At 42.6% G+C, this 24,988-nt stretch overlaps 1 protein-coding gene across 19 annotated transcripts in view; it reads right to left on the bottom strand.

Annotated features, from left to right (window-relative positions):
* FOXP1 (forkhead box P1) overlaps positions 1-24,988 on the bottom strand; it is a 513,657-nt gene that overhangs the window by 127,579 nt on the left and 361,090 nt on the right. The gene's annotated exons all lie outside the window — the stretch shown is intronic.

Here is a 24,988-nt window from a genome sequence, read left to right as displayed (position 1 = left end):
ATATTTACTAACAGAAAGCATCTTACCAATCTAACCTTTAAAGAGCAATTTTGTTCGGCAGAGGCTACATGACACTAGAGAGCAGCAAGCTAACGCAAAGGCTTCACAACAATCAGCTCAAATTGGATAGGCCAAAAAAGAGATAATTACATGCTGAGGAGGTGGGTGGGTGGGTGATTTTGTGCTGCAAAACAGTCTTTCCGGGTGGGGAATGTAACTTTTACACCCTCTTATGCAAAATTATTATTACTGTTCTTTTACCAAACTCTAGTCTTTTGGAGTTTTTTTCTGCCTCGTGCAGATTATGCATGACAGGATTTGTATGCGCCTGTATATATATATGTACGTGTATATTTTCTTCCTCGCACACAAACACAAATAGCTCTCCAACGAGAGTTAGTGCAAATTATCAATCTGCCCTGCCTATGTAGGGAACTGCAACCCACCCCTTCTAAACAAAGCAAAAGGAAATGAATCACATACTAGGGAATGATAATATGTTAAAATGTACTCACAATACACAAATGTATCTGTTATATCCCGCAGATCAGTATTTTCAAAATAAAAGAGTTTTATCAACCTGTTGTTAAGGCTGCCAAACAAATATTTCTGAACTTGGTAGCAGATGATGACTTGGTCTGTGCCGGGACATTTGCGATACTTGGTTTGATTATTCTTTGTAATTAATGCAGAACAATCACTCAATGTGTCAAATATCCAAGAAGAAAGAAATACTATTTTGCCTTAATCATTAATCCAACCGGAATGAAAATACTGGTCTCTCTTTTTTTGTTTTTTATCCATGGAAACTATAACATAAATATATTTCCACTCAACCAAGGGCATTTAACACTAGATTGGTTCATCTCTTTTCAATGTTATCTACAAAGAGGGGCCAATCTGACTTTTAATTTATATAATTGAAGAAACTGTGTGCAGTTTGCAGCTGTTTCAGTTATTTCCTTAGCACATAACTGAAAAAAATTAAATGGGCTAATTACCATTAGCAGTCACAAATATGCATTATTTACAAAAGCAAAGGACAACAAACAACAAACAGTGGGGGGGCTGCTCACAAGACAAAGGATCCAGCTCACTGACAACTTGTGATCTTGTGATATGGATTGCTTTCTGTTGCTTGAAGTGTTTTTGTATTAGATAACAAATTAATGGAATGTTTTGTCCAGGTCACTAAAAAGTTGACCCCCCGCAACCCCAGTTATGAATATTTACAAGATCTTAAATCTGCCAGAAGGAACCTCCATGAATGAGAAAGATCCTGGCTTTTAAATCAATAGGCACAAGTCAAACGATAAATCTGGGTATCAAGAACATGGGATCTGATTGTAAATATCGCACAACCTTCTTTGCTAACTGCACGTATTATTTAAACAAGAATTATAGAGAGAATAATGATGGGGGTTAAAGTGAAATAATAATACCTGTTTATTTTATATCCTTAGAGGCTGCAGGTGTTTGAGTGCCTAAAGGTGTTGGGAGGGGAAGGAGGGAGATGGAGGCTATTTAGTTAACGCTTTTCACAGTATTTCCACTTGCAGATCTCCGTTTTGCTACTCTGTGCTAACTGTGCCTCTTAGATTCATGATCACATAACTACCTTGTGGCAAACAAGCTAGCAGTATGCATTTTAAAATATTGTTTATACAGTATTCTCCATGGTAAAGTGCTCTGTAGCTCTTCCTTACCACAACTTGATGTGATACAGCCTTTCAACTCCATGTTATTGATAGAGAATGTAGTACAAATTTCAGAACGTGGAAATGCAGTACATATATGGTACAATACACCTCAATTTCAGGAGCAGAGGCTATTATTCTTCCTCTTGCACTATGTTGACCCACAAGGTTCACTAAGGTACCTCACAGGATTGTTGTGAAGTTAGAAATGGGGAAACCAAAAATGAAATTATACCTTAATGTCACAACTTATGTGCATTTAACTTGTGCATATTCAGCTTTGTGCATTTGACAAAAAATAAGAAATAAATAAAAAAAGGGCAAAAAGAGGATGGACATCTAGGGAAAAAAGACTTTGGCTATCCCACCCACCACTGCATTTGCACCACTGCAGTTTTGACTATACACGATTTTAGCTTTATGCTCTATCCCTGGAACCCTTGTAAGTTGAGAGTCGCTTGTATACACACAAAGGTCAGGACTTAGGACAACTGAATAACTGCAGCACAATTAGGACAGAATATGGGAATCAAGAATGAGAGCCTGAAAATGGAACAAACCACACATAAATGGAACTTTCCTCTTTCCACACACCACAGTATCCTTGAACTGAAGAAGGGGAATTTCCAGCTTACTTACAATCTATATTTACTAGTGATGCTAACAGAAATCTTAAACAGCATGGTCCCAATTTATCTAAGTGACCTCCTTCACCTTCTTTTGTATCACAGCACCTAAAATCCACCAAGGGGCCATCTTCAATTTTCATTTTTGACAGCTAAGTGGCTTTATTTCTTTACCCAGGACTTTTTATTTCATAGAAAACCCATCTACTTACACATGCACACAATGGGTATTTTAAGGCATTGTGGGGAAACTGCTGTGTTGAAAAAGTCACTCTAGGTCTGCTTTGAGCTCTCTGGATGCTGCAGTCCTGCATATGCACACAGAGAAGAGTAAGCTGGGGCTGAATCTCGAGTTTTGTGAGGATGGAGGCTGGCTTGTTTGGTTCCAAGGTGGATTGGTTGGTTCGGGTGCTTGTAATGGTTGTCTATGCTATGCTGCTGGTGGGGAGAAGATAGTGGCATCTTTTGTGAAGCATAAACTTGAGAGAGTTTGTGCATGAGAAGGAAGGGTTTGTAAGTGAGAATACACTCAGCCACCACCATGAGTCAGAAGACGAGAAAGATGGAGGCAGAAAAAAGGGGATTGAGCAAAAAGCTTGGCTCTACTAACCAGTGGCTCAGACCACTGACTTTTCCTGTGGCTCAATGTCCATTTATAGAAAAAAAAAGCATTTCCACCCCTGCTTCAAATTATAACCCTTAAACTAATATTCTCTCTACATTGAAAATAAATATAGTAACAAGCTCATCCATCACTTTCAACTTGTCCAGGATCAACTGTTTCCCTTGCATTTCCATCCATTGGTAATGCTGGAGGCGGACCATGACAAGAGATGGTTTTTATGTATAGACAAGGATTGAGGCACTCATGTTTTCTCTCTCCTCGCCTACCACTGTCCAACCTATTTTTTGGTCTCCATCATTCTCCATCTTCACTCACATATCCAGAGCTTTGAAACTTTGTTACTGAACTTTAGTAGTTGAAAGTCAGTGATTCTAGTGAGGAGTGTGATGTGGCTTTAGGAAGATATGGGGAAGATACGTGGGAGGGATTTCAGGAAAGGTAGGTCTACCATGGGCTACAGTAGCTAAGATGGAACTTCCATGTTCCAAGGCAGGGTACTTGTGAGTAAGCAAGTACAGGGGACAAGCAACAGGGGCTAGACACCACAATAATGCACCACTACATAGAAGCATCTGCCTAGCTACCATTGGGAACAGAATGCTGCATGACAATGACAACAAATAATTGGTTTTGTTTTGGGGCAATGGTGTTTAATAAGGTATTTCCAAAGGTAGAGATAGCTATTAATTTTGGAGGGGATATATTATCCACAGATACATAGACGCAGATCCCTCCACATTCTGGTGAGTCCCAACATACATCCTATTTCTATTGTAAGGTGGATTTCTTGTCGGTTTCTTTATTTTTTTCATTTTGCGTGTAAGAGAAATTGCCGGGTATATTTTTATTGCTTGGATTATTATAACCTGCTGTTTTGTCAGTACTATTTACAGGTTTATCCCAATAGAGTGTGAAATTAACATTCTCTAAAACTGGATCAGGTAAGCATTCATAATGCGGCACAGGCTCAGCTTCAAGTAGTCCATGTTTTATTGCCAACTGTCTACAATACAATTTCTGTAGCTTGATTATACCTCGACACAATCAGAATGCACAAAGGCAGCACATCCAGTGGTTTACATGATCCATGGTTTCCATATTTCTGACACAAACCTTGGTAATGTGTTCTTAAAATTATCTACAAGTGTGACAATATCCCCAGTTGTAAGATTTGTTGGAAATGAATGGAATTCAGCGATGCTAAGTGATAAGAAAGACAACAACTATTTAGGAAAAGGGTGAGCCATTTGCTCTCCTTCCGAATCTTCAGGCAGAATTCACATAACTGAATACATAGTATAAATGACACATGGATTATAACACGCATGCACACATAAAATATGTATGCAGTGCATAAACACATTTATACAACTGATGACAGTTGTGGAACACTTAATAGTAATTTAGCAAGGCAATGAATCCTCATGCATCCAAATGGCGTTGGGGACATTCTAAATGTTTGGATAAGCCACAATTCAGATAATAGGTCACCTTATTTAAAGAGAGAGGGGGAGGAGATTTGAAGCTACACAAGCCACCCAAATATAATTTAGATAATGAGAATATGAGTAACCCGGGTTCACAAATTGAGTTTTTCTCATGTTCCGGTAAATATTATTCATGTAAGATGGTAGTCATAATGAAATAGGAATATGGTGAATTGATCAACATGAGATTTATTAATTTGCTTTTGCTCAATCTAGTTTTGCTTTTCAGCAAGAGACAGCAATGCAGGCTTGCATTAATGTAAACTTCTCTGATTACTATGGATAATGTGCAGGGTGATCCTATGGCCATGATACCCCACAGCACCTCAGAATTACCACTATAATGGGGGCCCACACTCTGCTCTGCTGCTGGTTACTGCTGCTGTTGACAATCATTTACCCACTCTCTCCAGACATGTTCGTTTAGTAGCTCCCCACCATGTATCAAAGCTGAGTGGTGGCTTGCCTCCCTCCCATCAAAAAGGATTGCTGCTGTCTGCTGGGCAAACATGTCCAGGAGGAGCAGGTGAGTGATTGACAGAAGTGATCGTAAGAAACTGCAAAGGGCAGGGGAATGAGTTTGCCAGCCTTTTTGTTCTTGCAGGGGCCCTGTGCCTTTGAAAGCTTCAAAAACAAACAGAGGAGCAACTGAGATGTACCCAATCATTAACATGTATTTTGAGTTGCTACTAGCTCTTCATACATGAAATCAAAGATGTGTAGTGTTATAAATTGTGTCTCTTGATACATGAAATCAGTGTTCCCTGTATGGGGCATTTATGGTGATATACAGTGGTACCTCAGGTTACATACGCTTCAGGTTACACGCTCCGCTAACCCAGAAATAGTGCTTCAGGTTAAGAACTTTGCTTCAGGATAAGAACAGAAATCGGGCTCCTGCGGCGCGGCAGCAGCAGGAGGCCCCATTAGCTAAAGTGGTACTTCAGGTTAAAAACAGTTTCAGGTTAAGAACAGACCTCTGGAACGAATTAAGTACTTAACCTGAGGTACCACTGTATTATGACTGGATGCTAAACAAGTTGGGGTCCAGTTCTCCAATGGCGTGGGGAGGAAGGGAGCATCTGTCCGGGATTCTCCTTATTTGCCTCGGTGGTGGTATTTAAAGTTATGCCACCTGTTATGCAGCTGTAACGCAAAGCTGTCACTGGGACTGGGGCGGACCCATGAGAGAGTGCAGGATTAAGGCTGGGAGCTTTAGGTGTGGAGTCAAGGACACACCTCTCTGTTACCTGCCAGAGTTATTCCAGGACTGCAAGCCAGAGCAGAATCTTCTCCCATGTTGAGATTACAGAGATGGATCAAGAAAATAGCAGCATCAAAAAGGGAGGAAGGCATAGAAGATTGGATGCTTTATTTGCACAAGGTTTAACATAACAACTGTGGCTCCATGGTCCATGAAGGATACAATGGGTGACAACATCAAACCATTCAGCCTACAGATGAGCACACCACAGGAATCTGAAGTATAAGTACAGATTTAAAATGTTTCTGTTTACAGAGGAAGGATGGAATTATTTCAGTGATTGCAAATGGTAGCATATATTACTTCTGGAGGGTATTGTTTATTGATCTGTGTCTTCTTTTATCAAGGGATTTCATTTCTGGTGAAACAAGTCATAATGAAAACCCTAAAGAATAATATACTCTGTTCATCCTATAGAGAAACCAAACAGATAGCTGTAATACAAGAATCCCCCTGCTACCTATCTATTTGCCTGGTTCTGTGGTTATAATTGACATGTCTGGGTACTTCATCCGTGGGGCACTGAAGCAGTTAACTCCATATTAATTTTATTTGTGTCCACATTATGATAAAGTCATCATTAAAATAAGTGTGATGGGAGTTGTTGTTATTTATATGCAGTGCACATTTGGCTTAAAGGTGTCAAGAGATTTTTCTTCTTTTTACTGCACAGTGGTTTACATTTCTCTTAATTTAATGCAACATTTTTATAATGGCAGTGTTACTGGTTAATTTATATATGCACAGCAGGAAGTGTCAACATTCAGGTGAGTGATGAAGATGATAGTACAAGAGCTCTGGAAGAAGCTTCAGAAAAAATTATTGTTTTTCTCAAAGCATACAGTTATTAATAATGAATCAAATAAATACTATTTTATATATAATTGCACCTGACATCTTTTTATAAATAACGATTGGAACATTTTTGCCCTATCTTTTGTATTTGACTGATCTTAATTAACTGCTTTCTTCTTGCTTAATAAATTGTAACTTTAGTTTCCATCAGAAAGAAAAATTGATGCATTTTTATACCAAGAGGTTCTGATCCAACGATTTGCTGTAGGGAGAAAATTATTTCATGCATGCTTGAACTGAATGCAGTCAGTTACATATAAATGTGGTAGCATTTTTATCATATAGAAGGATGAGCCTAATTGTTATGATGAAATCACTATCAGTGCTGGCATTAGGCAGTGTGGTGACCTAGGTGAAGGATTAAAATTGTGCACTGCCACAAAAGGAACTTCTCAGCCAGGTTACCTCACCTCATCCATCTCATAAAGCCATGAGGCTCTTGAAGCTCCAGTAGGACATCCACCCTCACAAGCTGACACCTAGGAATGTCATAGTAATCCACAAGGATTGATTTCTGGTGTGGAATACTGTTGTTCCTCTGGTGCACAATTATACTGAGCTTTCCTTATGTTCCGATTCTAATTTATTTCGAGCCAGAAAAGAAATTGGCAGCTAGATGCAAACTCCAGCAAAACTAGGCAGAGGGGATGAAAAAGAAAAGAAAAGAGGTAGAACGTGCATCTGAGCGCTGACACTGTAGGAAACCCTGTACCGCTTATGACCCCAAGTCGTCACAATATTGTCAGCACAACACTCCCCTCAATGGGATGCGCATTCTAATGTGCATCCTCATCCACAGCCATACTAGTCAACACAGGTACATGAGCCCACCATTATAATGCAATTGGTCTGTGTAGCTGCTTTTTCAGCACCCCATACCCTAAGCCACATAAATTGTTTGGGAAAGCGAGCATATCTGAGCTACTCGGCTGGTGTCCGGTGGAGAGGGTACTCCTGAATAGTCTGGTGACTGCTTAAGAGCATCAGAAGTATAAACCTCTTTGAGGGGAGAAAGGCACAGGTTCCATGCACACCCAGCCTTCTACAAATACCATTCCTCAGCTCTCCCTGCCTCCTGGGTGTCTTACGTCCCTCTGCATTTCTAGGACTAGCCATGGCCCTATCATCATCATCATCATCATCATCATCATCTGACCTCCCGATACTTCACAGTCTTTCCCAGGGCCTTTTCTAAGTTTGTGGGGGTATCTTGCCTATTGACTACTTAATTCTTTCTCTTTGACTCTCATCTGACCTCTATCTTTCCCTGTATGGTTCCAGAACTCCAGAAGGATGACCACCACTGCAGTTATGGGAATCTGTTGATAATCTCAGCATGGGTGTAGCCAGGATTTATTTTAGAGGGGGCAGGCTTTATGTTTACGGGGCAGAGCCAAGTTATCTGTGACGCAACTGCTCAGTCAGTTAAGTATTTTTATTTATTTACTTGATTTCTGGGGCAGGTGGGTGGATGAGCTGTCCTCCTGCCATGCCCATGAATCTCAGCCCCAGCCAGAGTTTCTCAAAGCTTTCCTCTTTTAAAGAATGGCAAGAAATGTCACACAATCCATTAATATGTCTAGGCGGGTCAATATTTCTATCCTTCAATTTCAGGTAAAGGGTCAATTCTACCAGGTTACATATAAAGGTAAAAAGGTAAAGGACCCCTGGATGGTTAAGTCCAGTCAAATGTGACTATGGGGTTGCGGTGCTCATCTTGCTTTCCAGGTCATGTGGCCAACAGGACTAAACCGCTTCTGGTGCAATGGGACACCGTGACAGAAACCAGAGCCCACAGAAATGCCGTTTACCTTCCCGCCACAGCTGTACCTATTTATCTATTTTCACTGGCATGCTTTCAAACTGCTAGGTTGGCAGGAGCTGGGACAGAGCAACGGGAGCTCACTCCACCGCAGGGATTCTAACCACCAACCTTCTGTCAAAACAAAAAAAATTCCTTCCAGTAGCACCTTAAAGACCAACTAAGTTAGTTCTTGGTATGAGCTTTCGTGTGCATGCACACTTCTTCAGATACACATGCACACGAAAGCTCATACCAAGAACTAACTTAGTTGGTCTTTAAGGTGCTACTGGAAGGAATTTTTTTTGTTTTGACTATGGCAGACCAACACAGCTACCTATCTGTAACACCGACCTTCTGATTGGCAAGCCCAAGAGGTTCAGTGGTTTAGACCACAGTAATGCTGCCCCCTCTTCAAAAGTCATATGTTTAGGAGAACAAGGAGGGAGGCTTGCTTTTTCGATTTGTTTTTGCAATCGCCCCTCGCCCCCTTCCTTAAATCCCAAGTGCAATGTGCTATAAAATGGAAATGGTAGGTGGAAAAGATGCCTGCGAAGAGTTACAGGTGCTGTGGAGAGGGCGAAATGTCTCTCATCATGCCCATAGCCATGGGTAGGTGGGGGTCCTTTCCCTGATCCTTCCAATCAGATTCTCAGCCTGACCTTCCTAACGGGGTTGTTGTGAGGATAAAATGGGGAGGAACATGTATGCCACCTTGAGTTCCTTGGAGCAGAGGTGGGATATATATATGCTCTTTAACATGGAACATCACCACAAGAGAATAATCATGGAAGCCATCGAGATAGAGAAACACCCCCACAACATGAACAAGCGTGACGACACATCCCGCTTGCCAGACATCTGGAAATTAGCCCTCCCCACAAAAACTGACACCAGATCCAGAGGCACACAGAACGCCATCACCAATCAACCACACCAGACCCAAACCCAGACCCTCTCCACAGATAAATTACAGACACCATCCAGTAGCCAAACCATGGTGGCACCTCCGGATGCTGCACCCCCCTGCAATCCCTACACAGATCTGGCTGACACAGGCCACAAAACCACAGCTCGCCCCTATACACGAAGCCAAGCCAGAGCACAACTAAGTGCAGTACAGCCATCTTCTCAGAAAAACTCTTCACAAAGTTCAAGAGGTCAAGACACAAAGACTTTAGCAACTAATCCACACCTAATGACCCACCTAAGTGGTACTCAGGATATCACTCAAGAAATCACTCAAGATATCCCTCAAGTAATTAAGGAACAAAAGAAGAAAAGGCACACTAGCCTGGGAACTTCCTCTCTGCCCAGAACATTGGAGGCTATACACCACACCCCCTCAACAGTATTTATAGGAACTCAAACACTGAGATCCTGCTCTGTTCCAGTAACAAGAAGCCGAAAGCACCAGCCTGAAGATGACGAGTGAGACCTCGTCGAAACGTCGCCTAGACACCCCAACTTTTACACGGGAAGACACCCGAGGACACCAAAACCTGCATATATATATATATATATATATATATATATATATATATATATATATATATGATGCTGCTAATGCAATTTTATTTAGTATGAATCAGCACTCCAAGACCCCCAAACCATGAGTTGGGATCACAGCAATCCTCATGGTAAACCATGCTAGTTGAAACAGTAGGGAAAAGCACCAACAGGGACAGCACAGGCGGCATAAACAAAATTCCACCTTGATTTGTACCTGACCTTTGTAGGCACTGATGCCTGAATTTCTGGCTTAGTCAATAGCATGTGAAATCATCCCTATGAAAAACACCTCCTGAATATGCCCTTTGTGCCTTTTGTTTTTTAAAAAGTGAAATCCTGTGGTCTAGAAACTTGCTTTCCTTAAAATAGATAGATAGATAGATAGATAGATAGATAGATAGATAGATAGATAGATAGATAGATTCTTTATTGTCATTACACAAGTGCAACATTGCACAAGTGCAACGAAATTGGATGCCATCCCTTAAAAAACAACAAAAGCAAAACAACAACAACAACCAAACAAACCACATTCCAGCCACACCCACACCCACACCCATCAAACTCCCAGGTCACACTATCGAGTTACAGCATTCAAAAAGGCCACAGCTCTTGGATAGAAACTATTTTTCAGTCTATTTGTCCTTGACTTGATGTTTCTATATCTCCTGCCAGAAGGCAGTAGTGCAAACAGACTGTATCCCGGGTGAGATGAATCCTGCAGGATGTTGTTTGCTTTCCTAAGACAACGGGAACCGTACAGTTCTTCCAAAGATGGGAGAGGATGACCAATAATCCTTTGGGCTGTGGTTATGACCTTCTGGAGCACCTTCCTCTCCCTAGCTGTACAACTGGAGAACCAAGCACAAATACAGTATGTGAGAATGCTCTCTATGGAGCCTCGGTAGAAGGACACCAGCAGTCTCTCACTCAGATTGTTCTTCTTCAAAAGTCTGAGGAAATAAATTCTCTGCTGGGCCTTCTTCACCAGAGCAGTGGTATTTGCGCTCCAAGTCATGCCCTGATCGATAGTCACTCCCAAAAACCTGAATTCCGCCACCCTCTCCACCCGTTCCCCGTTGATATACAAGGGCTGAATGTCCGCCTTTTTTCCCCTGTAATCCACCACCAATTCCTTGGTCTTAGCCGTATTAAGAGCCAGATTGTTCTCTCCACACCAAACACAGAGCCGCTCCACCTCGTCCCGATAGGCGGACTCATCCCCTCCTGAAATGAGCCCCACCACCGTAGTGTCATCAGCAAACTTGATGATTTTGTTGCTGGAATAGATGGCTGTACAGTCATACGTATAGAGAGTATAGAGCAGGGGACTCAACACACAACCCTGTGGTGAGCCGGTGTTAAGGCTAAGGGCTTTGGACATATGTGACCCTACTCTAACCCTCTGAGAACGTTCTGACAAAAAATCCAAAACCCAGAGACAGGTGGAGTTGTAGAGTCCAATCGCCTCTAGCTTGGACACCAGTCTATGGGGGAGGATAGTGTTAAAAGCAGAGCTAAAATCCACAAACAGCAGCCTCACATAACTCCCCGGCTGCTCCAGATGGGACAGAGCAGCATGGAGAGTGGTGGTGATAGCGTCTTCTGTGGATCTATTTGCCCTGTATGCAAACTGGTAGTTGTCAAAAGTTGATGGAAGACAGGAAATAATGTGACGGCGCACCAGTTTCTCAAAACACTTCATGATGATTGGAGTCAGTGCAACTGGTCTGTAGTCATTCAAACTACTGATTGTGGGTTTTTTAGGCAGAGGAACAATAGTTGACGACTTCAATGTAGCCTACACTGGTTGGTTGACCAGAAACTTTGCTGGAAGCCAAATTCCCAATGCATATGCACATGTGCATGAAGGTCCCTGCCCTTCATCGGAGGAAAGCATTTTGGCAAACACTGCCATCTACTGGCTACTGCACTTAAATTTACTAAGCTGCCTCATCTAACCAGCGAGCGGAAACAAAAATGTTTTATGTAATTAACGAATAAGTGAAAGGTATAAATGGTGGTCGCGTTAAACAGAAATAGATAAAGAAATTATCCAGGGAAACATGAGGCCTTTTAATGCAAAAGTGTGCATTAGTCTATTATATGACTCTCTTGCACACAGCATGGAAGTGCCAAACTATATATATTAGCTTGTCTAGGAGAACAACCTGTATAACTGCTGGGCATCTTGCTGTATTTCCTCACTCTCCTGGGAATGTATGTCGGCATATTTTCAATAAAACACCTTCTTAGCAGTAATGGGCCACTGTTCTCATTTCAGTGGTCCCCAAGGTTTCGTGATACAGTATATTTAGCTGACTTGCAGTTCAAATTCACCTCCAGCATTAAAAAAAATGCTTAAAAATATACAGTCATAAAAACGCTTCCACACCTTTGTAAATGCAAAGAGAAGAGAGAACATTAAAGCTTTCTAAATGAAAGAAAATGATAGTTTGCATTGTTTCATAAATAGATGTTCTGTGATGCAGCTTGTGAGGTGAGGTAAGGACTACACAGTGTAAGATATAGGACTGCACTAGAGTTACTCATGACACACAACAAGAGAGGAATTTCTGAAGTAGTGCCTTGAGACTTCAGTATTCATTTATAAGTTAATGGGTGTCACAATAGCTCCCCGTGTACTGTATCTAAAAATCAATACAGCAACAGAAGACAAAGAAATATAGCTTTATAACCCCAAATTTTCTTACTCTAAAGTAGTCCTGAGGATAACACCACTAACTTTCATGGGATTTGTCCAAGATAATAGTTCTAAGGTTAGCTATGGCTACCTCTAAGGTTAGTCGACTATTGATAGTTATCATATTTTCTAAGAAATTCTTTGGAACAAGTTTTCCACAAAAGACAACACATTGATGGCAGTGAATAAAATTGCTTCCTTATAGTCCTCTAATACATAGGAGAACTTTTCTGCAGTTGCATCATCTCCAGTCATCCCTACGTAAAACACAAGAATGCACAAACCTCATGGTTGGGCTAGTCAGATTCTCCTCTTTTCCAAAAGAGGGACACTGTAAGTCAGAGCTTTCCAAATTTTTCATGTTGGTGACATACTTTTTGGACATGACATGCATCATTTTGTGACGCAGCAATTCAGTTTTACTTGTAAACCGGAGGTTAAACTAACCCTTTTCCAGCCCCGGGAGGAGCATGGGGAGCATTCCTGAGACACACTGCAGCTGACACACGGACAGGTCGCGACATGCAGTTTGGAAAGCTCTGCTGTAAGTGTAAGAAACCAGCTTTTAACATTATATCCAGGGCTGGCCCAAGACATTATGCTGCCTGAGGCAGGATGGGACCCCTCCACATACAGAAACTCACCACACCAGTGTTCTCCATCACATGAGAGCAATGTGGTAGTTCAGAGGCCCAGGACAGGCTGTCTGGCACCCACAGCTGTGCCCTCCAACAGAGGGAAATGGCTTTGGAGGAACAGCCAGGAGGCTGCTGATACCCTCCTGCCCAGTATCTGCCATCTGAGACAGTTGCTGTGGTCTAAACCACAGAGCCTAGGGCTTGTCAATCGGAAGGTCGGCAGTTCAAATCCCCACGATGGGGTGAGCTCCCATTGTTCAGTCCCAGCTCCTGCCCACCTAGCAGTTCGAAAGCACGTCAAGTACAAGTAGATAAATGGCTACCGCTCCGGTGGGAAGGTAAACGGCGTTTCCGTGTGCTGCTCTGGTTCGCCAGAAGCGGTTTAGTCATACTGGCCACATGACCTGGAAGGTGTCTGCAGACAAATGCCAGCTCCCTTGGCCTATACAGCGAAATGAACACACAACCTCAGGGTTGTCCACGACTGGACCTAATGGTCAGGGGTACTTTTACATTTTTAGTGAGTTAAAACCACACAGTAATGGGGAAGGCAAAGGCCATCATCTCAGGATTCTCAGTACGTCCAGGAAGATGGGTGGGATACTCAAACCATTTTTTTCTTCTTTTAATGAAGAATACGTTAAAACTCTGGTTACCAGAAACTAATAAGGAGCTGTAATAATACAAATGATTAAATTTTCTAGAAAATGCTTTGCAACTTAATATACATGAGTAAAAATAGAGTGTAAATCTTGCTACCCAGCAAAAAAAAAATCTCCCTTTTAATCGCTTTACACCTTCAGCATGTAATAGTTTGGAAAAGTCCTAGGATATAATTATATATCTTGGCTTGGCACGTTAATAGCTATTCCCTTCATTTACTGATTTCTTTTTTACTGGTCAATTTACTATTTTACTGTGCTGAGCTTACTGGCCTATTTCACAGGATCACCACCTTCATGCAATATATGAGCTGGGGGTGGGGGTGGGGAGAGGGACGGTTTGAAATCCTAGCAAGAGAACTGAAATGCAGCAAACATGTGCATACTAGTATGGAAACCAATTGTGTATTTGTATGAAGAGGGGTGGCAGATAGGTGCGTGGAAGGAAGCAGCAAGTTCAGATGTTGAGAAAGACATAGAAACATGCTCCCCCCCCCCACGCACCCACCTTGTCCAGCGCACCTGTGAGGAAGAGCGCCGAAGCTCTGGCTTCCATTTTAGACTAACCACAACTTGCTGTGATATCTGAACCTGGACAAACTGTGGTTAGTCTCAGCTAAGGTTTGTTAGAATTTTATGCTGCCATAGCCATACATCAGGAGGAAAGGGCCAAAGAGTCTCTGCCGCTGAACTGTGACCTCTGAACCCCAAATATCCAGTTTTAGGAGGACAAAAGCACCCCACTGTGTGTACACAGTGAGGCACTTTTGGCACGTCTCTAGTTTAGAAAGATTTGCTTCGACAAAGCTTGCAGAATCTTAAGACTTAGTCACCCTCCTACCACATTGTTTTACGTAGAGTTGGACTTAGCATAGAGCGACCATCTGTACATCTCCTGGACTCTGAAACCCTTTGCTGATATGCAGAACTCCTTACCTAGGGTGTCTCTATCTGGCCCTGGAAATAATTATAGGGTGGCCAATGTCGCCCATGCCCTCCTCAGACAAATTTGCAAATGGCAACAGAGCCACTGCTATTCTTATCATGTTACAAGGGAACTACTACTATGTTCTGAGCTATGTGAATTTTAAAGGAGGCTGAAAGAAGATGCATAGTAGTCCCACCTTGGCACACTTATATGCTTGCAATGTAAGCAGGCATACCACCTTGGCTAACATGCTACTACACTGGAGCGTGCCTAGAATAATGGTTCATTCTAGCTGTGATGCTCTGTATTTTCATAGAATGGTAGAGTTGGAAAGGACCCTGAGGGTTATTTAGTCCAACCCCCGGCAATGCAGGAATCTCAACGAAAGCACCCATGACAGACGGACATCCAACCTCTGCTTAAAAACCTCCAAGGAAGGAGAGTCCACCAACTCCCCAAGAGAGTCTACTCCACTACGGAAAAAGCTTTTACCATCAGAAAGTTCTTCCTGATGTTTAGTCGGAATCTCTTTTCCTGTGGTTCAGGCCCTATCCATGCGACATCCCTTTAGATATTTGAATGTAACCTTCAGCCAGGCTGCGCTTAAAGTAAGACAGATGATGTCAAAATCAGAGACCAAAAGTTTATTTCGAACGCAACACAGAAAGGAACATCTGTCTGTAATACGGCCACAACTCTGAAATGAAACCAGAGTTCTTTAATAGCAGCATCTCTGACCTATGTTTTACTTCTCCTTTGTAAGGCAGCCCCCTCCAGCTGCACAGCAACTTCTAGCTTGACCCTGGGCCTCTCTTTTCAGAATTCACTGATAGAAAAAAGCAAAATGAATTGGATTAACAGTGGAGCTTCCTGTAGTGCCCTAGGCTTTAGTTGGAGAGTGACCAACGCTGCTCAGCTGTAGTGAGATCTGAGGAGCTTACAGCCCGAGGTGATAGTATGGCTGGAGGCACTTCTTGTTTTACACTGCCTCTGTGGAGAACGGCAGTTTTAGCTGTTGAAATATGGTTGCAGAGATACACCAAAATTCTGCAATGATGGGCAAAACTGGAAGAAACAAACTCATTTTTTTATGAAGCAACCTCTTGTGTAACACGCAGTGATATCAATATAAACAAGCCCGAGAAGAACAGAAGCCGTTCTGGAAAATGTTCCACATTGAGCCGAAACGCAAGCATTCCTCATTAGTGTACCAGATCTGACAATCCCTAATGTTTCCTGTTGATAGATACCAGCACGTATTGACACAAGCTTCATGTGTTTCTTTTTGAGACTTGTGGTTTAGCAGTTTGTCAAAACAGGATATTATTTAAATACACAAAAGTTACCAACTGATACTCGGAAGATGAGATATGGGTGTGCCGCTTCTGCAGCTAAATTTGAAGACTGAGAAACTAATAATGTTACCCTGCTTCGTTTAAAATATTTAAAAGCCGTCGACAACCTGCTATATTTATATAATCAGCTTGGAAGACAAACATCTAAGCAAAATGACTGTCGCTTTCGATGAATTACTGAACATGTGTAATTCATTTGCCAGTAATATTGTCTGAACTCAACTCCAATTAAACAAACGAAAACACCTGCTTTGCACATATATCTTTTGGTACCTCAAGGGGAAAGACTCATCAGTGTAACAATGTTGTACAATCTGGTTCATGTGCCTGCGCTAACAATACAAATTTATTGATTTACAAAAAAATACACAGGAGATGGAAACACCATTTAATCTTCTAATGCATTTCTTCTTTTTTTGACACAGAGAGAGAGAGATGCTTTCATAAAAATAAAGAAATGAGTTTGCTTTTATAAAAATAAAGAGATGAGGTCTCATGGAGAAACTGACAACATTCGTGACAAGTCTTAAGTAGCATATTCCTGATATCAGAATTTTGTTTTAGCGACCTGCTAGTAATGTTTTTACACAGTTCTTCAGGGATGCTAGGAAGAATTGCTGAAGGCTCCATGCTGAAAAACAGAAACAGAATATGTGTGTGTTGCCAAAACAATGCAGTTCGGAACCAAAAGAGCAAGGGAGGCACAAATTATCTTCAGTCAGGTGCCTGATCCTCTTCACTGTTTGGTAATAATTTATATTGCATTTTGATTATGCAAAGATGGTAGCTAACTGCAGTTCATTTTCTTAAAAAATACCAACCCCAAACAAAACAGATAGGGAACTGAGGCTGAGAGTGACATATGGAAGGTTACAAGCAGGATTTATGGTGACTCTAGGATTTCAACCACTCAAATCAATGGACCACATTAAACCTCATGGAAGAATTGAAACACTGATGCTTAAGAGACTTTTTTGTGCACCAGAGGCATACTCAGTGCACAATGCAGCTGCAAGCTACACAAGCACCACGCTGATCCCTGCTAGTGCAAATATCAAGCAACAGATCAGCAGGATCAGTAAAAATGATGCAGTCCTGCCATTATATAGGATGATGAAGAAGAAAGATGATGAGATGCCCCCTTGCTGAGGGCCCCATAAACTTTGCAGCCAGTTCTGCTCTGGCAACCTGACCTACCCATTTCTGTTTTTGCACAACACTGGATAGTCAGCCATGTTGGAAGCTGTTGTCTAGATGAAACCTATGGACAGTCAGTAGTTGTATTTGTATTTCACTAGCAGAGTCAATGATTTGGCATAGTGAGGAAGCTCGGTTTGTATGAGAGCGCATGGGTGCATATATTTCAGTTTCTGGCATACAAAAAATGTGGGTAACAAAAAAATGTGCAAATACCAGCAATTCCGCTTCCAACCCGCTCCTCCTTTGTAGCACCATGGAAATAGAATTCAGAAAGATCCTTCATTTCCTCCAATATAATTGTACCTTGGTTGTTGAACACCCTGGAACTCAAGACGTTTTGGCTCCTGAATGCCTCAAACCTGGAAATGATTGTTCTGGTTTGCGAACGTTCTTTTGGAACCCAAATGTCTGATGGGGCTTCCGCGGCTTCTGAATGGCTGCAGGAGATTCCTGCAGCCAATCAGAAGCCGCAATTTGGTTTTCAAACATTTTGGAAGTCAAACGGACTTCCGCAACAGATTCTGTTGGACTTCCAAGGTGTGACTGTACTGCATTTCGCTGTGGCTTCTATCCATGCTGTGTTCCAAGATTTCAAGATTCAGACAAACCTGCATTAGAAGTACAGATTCTACTCTTTGAGCAATGGCTCAAGCAATGTAATTTCATAGATCCTGCTTCCTCATGTCTTCCATTCCATTCTCTCATCTCACATCCAACTTGGCCTTAATGCTACCTGTCAAGTTACTACCAGTGTTTCAGGAAGGCTCTGTCAGAGTCTTTGTAGTTCAGCAAATTCCCATTTCCCACCCTCTAACAGCCTGTAATCAAGAAGCCATCTACCACCTCCCTGCAAAGACACTTACAGCTAACTACTCTTCATGTCTTCTTTTCAAAGTTTGATGAACACAGTCGCTGAAACAGTGGTTTTGATATAAACAAGTGCTCTTTCTGTGGCAAAAGTGGGTGGAAGGGTCACGTGGCATGTCAGCCAGTAAGTGGGTGACCTGAATACTCAACCAAGGTCCCTTGAACAAAGTTCCAATAAGGTTTCCATGCAAGAAAGGTGATCAACGTCTGCCAACACCTACTCTATCACCGAAGAGTGATTGTGCTGAGATGTGAACTTGATATCCGCTGCATTTCCAACAACATATTGCAAGATGATTATGACTGAGGTTATCAAATGTGCTCCTGGATAGGGCTCCTGCTTCTTTAGGAGCTCTAAGATGGGGGGAAGTTTGTAAAGTGCAACTCCTCCCATCAAGGAGTCAGTAATAATCAGAGAAGATGTGCCTCCCAAATATCACTATGGTGTGCAATTTATCAAAGACACAGAAGCCCTGACCAGTTTGAAAGTGGAACTAAGCTACTCTCTGCCTACACACAGTGCAGGGAGACTGAATAAATAACAACCTTGTGCAAGCGTGGTACTGCAAAGTGTGTGCTGGATCTGGCCCTGAAAAATAAGGGTTCAAATTCCATTAAATTTCTGGGTGGCCCTGATGCAAACTAGCAAACATAGGAAGTGTCACATAGCTTCGGAGTTGTGAGGTTGAATCAAAAAGCCTGCCAAGTGACTGATATGCAGTGAAACCACTGTATAAACTCCTCCTGAAAACAAGGTCTAAGGTTGGATTACGGTTTACCAGCATCTTCTTGTGTGAATCCTCTCCCAGCCAATATACACTAACTGCCTATTGTATCCATCTTAACTGACATCAATCTGGCAAATAAATCCTATATAGAATGCCCATTTTTTATTTTTTAAAAACCCCATTAAATCCCATATTTTCCATTTCTTCTGCCCAATTCAGCTCTTACTCTCCCATTCTATTCCCCGCCACATCTTCAACACACTTCTCCTACCACAATTCCTGCCCAACCTGATTATCAATATGCTTTTTCTATCCCAGGTCGCCTCTGAACAATCTGTCCTCTCCTCCCCACAAGCACTGTTTCGGGCATTCTCCCACCTGCCCCCCCCAACCAAGTTGAGGTTGGGGGCACAAGGGAAACAGAGGGGGAAAGCCCCATTACACTAGTGGAAGTCCTTGCGTGGGCATCCACTAGAGGGGCCAGTGAGTTGAATCTGGTCCTTGTCTCTCTGTCCATGCAGTTTTATTTCACCATCAGATGACTGACAGGGTGGGCAGCTAAGCTGGTCTGCAAGTAGTGGGGAGAATAAGAATCTGGTCTGCTGGCCAAATCCTGTTCCCAACCCCTGATCACAATTAATCTATTTAAGCAATTTAACTTAAATGTGTACAGAACTGTGTGTGTGTGTGTGTGTGTGTGTGTGTGTGTGTTAGAGAACCTTACTAATGCCCAAAGCTATCAAACAATAATGCTGAAAGTCTCACACCTCTGGAGTCAGGATGTTCAGCTGCTGCAATGGCTTTTGAAACGAAACCCCAATTGCCAAAGCTAAGTGTGCTATTTCATAAGAGAGAGGGCCCCTCCAAGTCACTTGCAGGGAACTAGAAACTCAACGTATTTGCAGCTGTCACCATTGCTGGTCTGCGGCAGCTCTCAACAAGAGAAAACATTCTGAATTTCTTCCTAGGGCTGATGCAACTAAGGAAGCTGTTAAGTGAGCAACAAGTTGGAAGTTCCTTAAAAAAAAAGGATGAATAGTGGCTGCATCCAGCTGCTCTTTCTTATGCTGTGCAGCTGCCATCTACTGAGATGTGAACAACTTTATTGCATTCTGAAAGCAATGCATAGTATCTGTGTATATATGTGTGCGTGCGCATGTATAAGAAAGATGTGTCAGTGCCCTTGGCATACTATGCAAGATAAAAAGCTTGTTGAGACTGTTAACCCAGAAATGCATGCCACTACTATGGGTTTGTAAACAGTCTTTCATCCTAATCTCATGTACATGCAGTGTGGTGGTGTGGGCACCCAGGCTCCACATAACCATGCAAGGCAACATTACAAAATACATTGTTTTAGGCTGCTATGTATTACCCACGAATGAAAAACACAAGTACATGTAGGCAGACAGGCTGGTAGCTTTTGCAAGGCTGCTTTTGCTAGGCAGAAATATTTCCACCTAAAACAGACCAGAGGTTCTCTTTAACTACAGATAAATGGATACTAAAGAATATCCTGCTCATAGCGACAGCTCTTCTCTTGCTCTCCACATCATGTAGATTTGGAATGTGTTATTCATGAACCAGCCCTTTGTGTTGCCTTTAACATATAGTGGTTCTGCAGTCAACTACTAATGCAATGTCCTAAAGATTTCTCTCTCCCCTGATTATGGTGAGAAGGTACAGGATTAGGGAAAAACTACTAAGTGGATCTGGAAGATGAGAGGTAAATTTGACCATGGCTAGCCAGGCACAAACGTACATCTGTTTTATAGCAATTTTACTGCCACGACATCTCCCAAAGTATCCTGGGGACTGAAGTTAAAGAAAGACGTGAGAATTCTGTTAGATACTCCTGGTCCCACTCACAGAACTACACTCACCATGTTTTGTGGGAATAATGAATCAGTTTAAGTCACTAGATAAGTCCAACACTGCAAAAACTGGTGAACCAAAGGAGCCAGCAATCCTCATATGTGGCTGTTAAGTGGCATGTGAATTATTCTTTTCTAAGGACTGGCTGTGACAAGTTTAAATAAATAGAGCTATACCTGAGGGCACAGGAACAAATGAAGAAGCTACAGCAAAGGGGGACATTTTTAAAAGCCACTTAAACAAGAGGCTTATTGTTCACATCTCCAGACGAGTCAAATGATGATAAATATTGAGTACAGGAAGTTAATCTGTATCCGCACTGTTTGAATAAACATAGAGTTAAAAGGAAAATCAATGCTGAACCTTGACTCTTGCCAAGATTTCTTTTCTTTCCTTCTTTTTTACTTGCTGGTCCTTAGTCACATTGTGCTTTATTTGGGCCTTTTCTTTATACCATCTTGTCTCTCTTTTCCATCTTGTCCTTACGATTTTGTTTTCCTGTGTAAATTTCTGTTCCGCAGCAAAAGGGCACAAAAAGGGGCTATAATACTGTGAAGTCACAAACCAATAAAGACAGGTCATTTGTGCACTTGTCCAAAATTTAGCAGGATGCGGTCTATAACCTTTGCAGATGTCCTCTAATTCAAGGCTGGGAAGCCTGTTGGCCTTCCAAGTGTTGTTGTACTCCATCTCTCATCCAGAATGGCCAGTGGATAGGGGTGATGGGAGTTGTGGTTGTGGCTCAGCACTTATGGCCACAGGCTCCCCACTCTTGTTCTGTATTCATCTCCCATTTGCTGCTCAATGCAGCCTACTGGAAAGGCTTCCGACTAGGGCAGGGCTGCACAATGGAAACATGGCCCAGACATGCATGGTGACTAGTCCATCCTCACCTCCATTTTTTTGCATTCTCAGGAAGGCAGTAAAAAGAGGTTTATCATGCCCCACTTGGATGGTGGGTTGTGTTTGGCTTCACAAGTAGTGCAGACCCTAAAAGAGGATATTAGTAATCACAGCAAGCCCCTAACCCACTAGCAAGTCCTCATCCACTTCTCGAGCTCCCACAAAGTGCCAGCTAGAAGCTGTGACAACTAAGCAGTAGTAAATAATTCAAGTGTACAGCTTGGAGTGAACACTGGAAGAAATTATGTGTTATCTCAGTTTTATCATGCTAGTTTTTCATTCTAACCCGAAATATTGACTCTCACCTACACTGGACACCAATAACTACAGAGAAACAAAAACTTACTAGCTGATGATTTAATTGTTCATTTTCTACAGGGACAATCAGCCAGGTTGTGCATCCACAGCAGTGGCCAGAGGAGGAATGACTGATGAGAGCAGCGCAGAGAGAAGGAACGCCATGGTAGACCTGCAGCACAGCAGCTGGTCACCTCCATCTGCCCCAGTTGCAATAATACATCTCTCCCATGTCGGTCTCTACAGTCCCAGCAGTCATTGTAACTCTCCAACTGTTTGACATCACCCCCAAAGGAACACTCTTCCATTGTCTCCTGAGATAGATGGATGCCAACAACAGGTAATAGAGACTAGAGACTAGAGAGACTAGAGAGAACGTAGCTCTTTCAAAAACTTACAGAGCCACTTCTTCCCCCCTCTATTTTAAATGGAAAAGCTGGGGTCACACTTTTATGGACAGTGGCTTGGATCAGCTGGCTGCATATTTTCTGCAATCCATATTCATATTTAGAACCTTCTTATCGTAAAAAATAGTGGCACCAAGCAGCCAATGAATTTCTTCACAGGAAAGCAAAGTGATTTCTATGCATTTCTTACTTAAATGCAAATATTTCCAAGTCAATGCGTGCAAGGTATTTGAGAATCCCTCAATGACGGGTGCCAGGGAGGCTTATTATGAAAGCATAAAATGATTGTTGGTTCAGGTTTGGATCAGAGTAGAAATGAATGTTCAGGCTGCTTATTATTTCCCACCTGAACTGGCTTGTCCGTTCCTGATGCCAACACCCCTGTTGGTAATATAGGTTTTTCACAGAGAGAATTAATTCTGCTTTTGAATTTAATTTCCATTTTCTTCATTTAGGCATTATTACTTTCTATATAATCAGGTGTAAGCATCACACATACAGGACTGCGGACCTGGGACTGTGAATGCAGCTGTGTAGGCAGCGAAATATTTTGTTTTCAAATTCATTTGTGCACTTTCCTCAAAATTACTGCTATCTGCAGATTTTCTGAAATATCTGCCCTGCTGTTCATAAGCCATAAAATATAATCTGCCTTTTGTAGGACCCCAATTGGTAAATTGCATTAAAAAAATTAGGCTGGCGACTCCTTATTAGATGTTGAGCATTAAGACTGAGCACAGCCAGTGATACATTAAAGGAATGCTAGATAGGCCACCTTGTGTTAGAGTTGCTTTGAAATAACTTTTGCTTCATCAATTAACAATAAAAATAATCAAAGGAATAGCATGTTGTCAACAAAGAGGTTCTTTTTAATAACAGGATTCAGAGACTAATTTCAGGTATTTATTTTGGCTGCTTTTATGTGTGAATTTGCTACCTCCTCTTTTCTCCTAAAGCCCACAACAGCAAGCGTTACTACTTAAAGACACATGCAAGGTTTAGATAGAAGTTAACCATTACACTTGCTTTTGGACATTTGTACACCTGAGAAAACAGTGAGCCTAAACGGGTCTTGGTTCCTCATTCACACATCTTAATGTCCAGCACATCTCTATTAATTTGAGATGCACAAGCTACACCTCAGGGGTGTGTACATCTCACCGCAGAGACAGATGCTAAAGGACTCGTTTTGGGCATTAGAGGATGGCCTGGGGCATTAGAATTTCCAGTATCCTCACTGCTCTCAACATCTCCCAACATTTGAAGTCAGCCTGCACTCAGCTCTCACCTGTGGCTCCTTAGAAGCTGTCAGCATGTGATGCAACCACACCCTGGGAACAGCTTTGGCAGGCCGGCTAAACCAGGTGAAGGTTAGCTGATGGGTCTCAAAACCTCTGTGAGTTATGGACTTCCGCTGCATGCAAAGGTAGGCTCCAATGGATTGAATGGACAAGACCAACAATGGGTCCAGTACAGGCAATCCTCATTTTGTGCATTTTGGACCCCTGCACATGTCAGCAGAGCCTGCTCTGCCCTGCCCCACCCCTTTTTGTGATGACTTTAAAACATTTTGGGGCTTCTTCTGGACTCGGTGCCGTGTGTGCGAGCACGATTGCACAACCTTCGGACGTGGCTAAATAAGTTGTTGCCTAATCAAGAAGGTGATTTCAGCATGTGCTGTAGTAGGAAGTGAGGCAGATGGGGCTCGTCAACCTGGGAAGGTAGGCCATCTAGGATAGGGGTCCTCAAACTTTTTAAACAGGGGGCCAGTTCACTGTCCATCAGATACTATTGGGGACTGGACCAGAGAGGTGCCAGAAACATGCTTTTGTGTGTGTGTTTAAAAAAAACACCTTGTACAATAAACTGTTGTGATTCAGATTTCTCTTCTTGCTAATTCTAATTGCATACTTTGCCTGTGTTTTTGGTGCTTCCCTAACTTTTAAGGTTGCCAAGGCAGTCGACTGGGACCCACGTGTGTGTTAAGGAGGCAACCGGCCAGTGAGGCGCTGCTCCGCCGAGCACGGAGCCGGCCTGAGGGGAAGGGAGATGGGGAAGGGCTGGTGTGGGGGCAACCAGCCGATGAGGTGCTGCTTTGGGGGGCACGGAGCTGGCCTGAGGGGAAGGGAGGAGGGGGAAGGGCTGGCATAGGGTAAAGCTACCAGACGTCCCCGTTCCCTGGGGACAGTCCCCAGATTTACAAATCAGTCCCCATACAAAATCCATTGAAGTTGAAAAGTGTCCCCGGATTCAATGAAAAAAATCTGGTAACCTTAGCGTAGAGGCAACCAGCCGGCGAGGCGCTGCCCTGATGAGCACAGAGCCGGCCTGAGGGGAAGGGAGGAGGGTAAGGTCAGGCATAGAAGGGGTTCATTCGCCACCATCCCTCCCTCTGGCAGCTTAAAGGGGCAGCGCACAGTTATCAAGCAGCTGGCACCGGCGGTAGCAACTGCATTACCAGGGCTTTGTTACGCGCATGCGCTTTACCTCAGGGCTCTTCCTGCCCAGCTGCTTCCAAGACTCAGGCCTTGCGGGTGGGCCGGGGTCAGGACCCTGG

The sequence above is a fragment of the Podarcis melisellensis genome (assembly GCF_964234715.1).
Source record: "Podarcis melisellensis genome assembly, chromosome: 2".
NCBI lineage: Eukaryota > Metazoa > Chordata > Lepidosauria > Squamata > Lacertidae > Podarcis > Podarcis melisellensis.
The sequence above is the reverse complement of the archived record's forward strand: the minus strand, read 5'-3'. Positions and strand labels throughout refer to the sequence as shown.